Source organism: Nannospalax galili, unplaced genomic scaffold (genome assembly GCF_000622305.1).
Source record: "Nannospalax galili isolate Female #2095 unplaced genomic scaffold, S.galili_v1.0 scaffold16, whole genome shotgun sequence".
Classification (NCBI taxonomy): Eukaryota; Metazoa; Chordata; class Mammalia; order Rodentia; family Spalacidae; genus Nannospalax; species Nannospalax galili.
Window position 1 is genome coordinate 438,843 of NW_008339910.1, and position 4,079 is coordinate 442,921.

The 4,079-nt window shown below is 42.1% G+C and overlaps 1 non-coding gene across 1 annotated transcript; it reads right to left on the reverse strand.

Moving 5' to 3' along the window:
• Positions 1–3,684: 3,684 nt before the first annotated feature.
• Positions 3,685–3,823, reverse strand: LOC115070638. Its single transcript, XR_003849779.1, has one exon. It is a non-coding gene; the product is annotated as a small nucleolar RNA SNORA25 (small nucleolar RNA).
• Between the last annotated feature and the right edge of the window lie 256 nt (positions 3,824–4,079).

The following is a 4,079-nucleotide window of genomic DNA, read 5'->3' on the forward strand; positions in this document are numbered from 1 at the left end:
GATAAGAACTCCCAAATACTATTGATATTTTTGGCCTTTGGAACAGAGTATTCCTTCCTTCCTTCTTTCTTTCTTTATTTTTTTTCTTCTTTTCTTGTTTAAGACAGGATCTCATGTAGCCTAGGCTGGCTTTGAACTTGCTATACAATTAAGGATGGCCTTTAACTTCTGATCCTCCTGCCTCTACCTTTAAAGTGCTGGATGTATACGTGTGCACCTAATGCTCAGTTTATTCAGTGCTGGGGACTGAATCCGGGGCTTCATGCATGCTAGGTGTGATGGTTTGAATGAGAATGTCCCCCATAGTCTCTAAATATTTGACATTTTTGTCCCAAGTTGGTGGTGCTGTTTTGGGAGGTCTTAGAAGGTGTGGCTATGCTGGAGGAAGCACATCACTGGGCTTAGAGAGTTCTTAGCCTTGAGAGAGTTCTTAAGCCTTGCCAGATGTCGAGTTGTTCTCGTCCTTCTTGTGCCTGCTTGAAGATGTGAGAGCTTAGCTTCTGCTCCTCCTCCAGCCACCTCTGCCATCATGCCTCCCCGCCATGATGGACTCTTGCCCCTTTGGAACTGTAAGGTCAAATAAAATCTTCCTTCTATAAATTGCTTTCGTCAGTGTTTTCTATCACAGCAACTGAAAAGCAACTAATACACTAGGCAAAGTATCTACCAGTTGAGCTACATCTCCAGCCCAAGTGTATGTATTCTTTTAACGTTTAATTAATCAGTTAATCAATTAATTTGTGTGTGCACAAATGCCACAGTGCACATGTGGAGGTCAGAGGTCAACTTGCAGGTATCTACTTCCATCTTGTGGCTCCCAGGGATCATACTCAGGTAGGTCATCCAGCTTAGCAACAAGTGCCTTTACCTGCTGAGCCATCTCACTGGCCCAAGATAGGTATTCTTTCCAATAATAATGTACAAGAGATAAGCTAAAAGGGTAATCTTGGTAGTATGAAACAGCAGTGGCTTTATACTGAGAATCTGAAAGACTGACATCAGTGAAGGAATTTCTTTCTTTGCTCCCAGCAGTTGAAAAATCTCTGGACAATGTGGCAGTAGAAAGTGAATAGACTGTGGGGGTGGGGAGAACATCATTGTGATCAGCCAAGCATGCTGGGTGTGTCAGTCAACATAGGTCCAGAGATGATTAAATCACCAGGGCATTAGAGGTGGGTGAAGTCAGTTGGAGAAGTAGATCCCCACAATGTTCCTTGGGGCTGTATCCTCTGCCTCCTTTCTGTATCTCTTCTCTGTTTCCTGGTTGCCATGATGTGAACTGCTCTGCTCAGCCATGTTCTTCCTGCCACAGTGAACTGACATTTCTGAAACCATTCACCTAAATAAATCCTTCCTTCCTTAAGTTGTTTCCATCAGGTATTTCATTGCAACAACACATACATGCAAAACGAAGACATAGGCATAAAGAAGGTTGTAGAGGCCATGGGAGAGAGGAGATATAAAAGAACTTTTGGTGGAGATTTTTCTGCCTCTATCTAGTCTGGCTCTATGGGGATTCCACAAATATCTTAAACATTGGAGGAGTTTAGTGTGGTACGTTTTCCTGGTGCCCCTCAATGGTCCCAGCTGCCTGACATTCATGCTTCCTATGTAGTCTCCAACACTGGGATGTGCTAACCCGATACTGTAGAAATGATGGGATTTGTTTTTCAGGTTAGGATATGAAGTTCACCACCTCTGCTTTGCTCCACTGGACATCCACCTGGAGAAATTTGCTGTCATGGTATGATGACCCTCAAGCTGCCCTATGAAGTCCACAAGCCAGGAGCTGAGATTTTCCAATATCCATCTGCATAAGGAACTTGGAGGGAGATTGTCCAGCCTCAGTCAAACCTTTATATTGTACTGCCTGAATGGTAGTCTGATGTCTCATGAAAAGCCCTAAGGCAACCACCTGAGAGTCTCCTGTTTACCTGACCCCAAAGAAACTGTGAGATAATGCATCTTTGTTGCTTTAAGTTACCAAGCATTGGGGTAATAAATTAGAGCAACAGAAAACTAATATACTGAGACAGGAATTAAAAAAAGAATCTTCTCCAAGAAGATTCCCCCAGCTCTGAGGATTCTGTAGTTACTGAATACTTTGCTCTGACCTGAATTATTTGTTTATTGTTTTAAGTTCCATGGACTTGCTTGGCCTGCTTACAATAAGACTTTAGGACTATGGACTTTACTACCTCACCCTTCCATAACAGGGTGTGGTGTTCAGGTTACAGTTTTAAGTGTTGAAAGGAGAAATGCAAGGTACAGTGGCCTATGATAACTCATTAACACTATTTATATGTGAGAGGAAGGACAGGTGAAAGAGCAGAAAAAACTGAACATTAGATTGCTCATTTGCCATAGAATCACAGGGTCCATGTTTTCCTGCTGACAATAGTGAAATAGTTCCCTAATAGCACGGCATTTTCTTTTGTCTTTAAAAAAAAGTCTTTTACAAGATGGCTCAGCAGGTAGAGACTGACGACTTGGAGTTTGATGCTCAAATTCTACAAGGTGACAAGAGTGCATTGACTCCTGGGAGTTGTCCTCTGACCTCGACATGCACGGACCGCCTGAATGCACACACACACACACACACACACACACACACACGAATTGGAAAAAAAAAGCTCTTTCTTAACAGAAAAAAGACTTTCTTTTTGCATCTTTTATTATAAATCATTATTTCAGATCCAAATCCTCAAAATCGTCATTGCCTAGTGGCACGGACCACACTGGACACTTTCCATGCTTTTCATGGTGTTATGCAACACGTTGGCAATTTCAGAAAACAACATGTCCTAATGATTCTAATAACTGAAACCATTCCGAGTTCCTTTATAAGTGGAGAAAAGCTACTAATTCATTGAGAGAAAAACATCGTATTTAGTAAACAATTTCAGGTTCAGTGACATCATTGCCTCTCTTGCTCAGATACTGCTACATACACAGAACGTACTGATCCACTGTGGAGATCTCAGCATTACTTAGGCTTTAGCCATGGCCGAGCTGTGAATCGATACATCTATTGCTTTTTATTTGACTCTTTCCACTTAACTTTCTCACCACGGTCACTGATTCTCCGCAGTGTTTTAAAGAATGTCAGCTTCTAGCGCCCTCTAGTGGATAAATGCTCTGGGTGGTTAATCATACCGACAACTTGCGGTTTGCTTAGGGAAATCTGGAACGAATCATTTTCCCATGAATTTATGCAAAATGATTTGAATTTCTGAAACAGTGTGACTCACTTCTTTCTCAGTCAAAGGATTGAGGAACTGAGATAAATTCTTATGGAAGCAAACATAAAAAGGTCTTGATAAGGCAAATTAAACTCCCATCAACCTTTGACTTGTTAAATGAAACCATTGATTATGTATTAATGATATTCAATTGACACAACACCAAAATCTCTCTGCTCCTTTTCTTCCATACGTAGGATTTACTCCCAACCAGCATTTGTTCCCCCAGCTCCAGGGTCAGGACAAGTTCCTGGAGCTAAAAAAGTCTGGCACAGCACGTGTGCTCAGACAAATCCTGGCACTCACAGGTGCCCATTTATGCTCAGCCAGTTCCAAGGACAATGGTCTCCTTTGGTGTGTTCTCCTAAGCTCCACTGAGACATTAATTTTTCTCTTCGATCTTTTCTTTCCTTTTTTTGTTTAAACATTTCCATGTCATCAATTTTCTCTCTCCTCAAGAAAACACAGCACACAACATAGCACATGAGTGACCGTGGCCTCCTGTAGAGAATTTCAGTCTTCAGTTACAGAGGTGAGAGCTTTTGTTTTCACATCCCCACCTGCCCTCTTTGAAATGACCTGTACTTTTTCTTTTTGAGGTCCCGAAAAACTATTTAAGCAATTGCTGAGCGTTTGATGAGCTGGAGCTGAGTAGTAGTAGTGATACTGGCAGAGCACTGGCTGCTGATGAGCCTTAGTGAGTTAGAGCTTCTGGTGCCTCAAGCACAAACAAGCCACAAGAAAGTTAGGCTACCTGTCCTGGTAATGGAGGTACCTTGGCTGATTTTGCCTATTCCTGCCTCTGTGGAACATCTGGCTGTTTCCAGTGGTTCCATC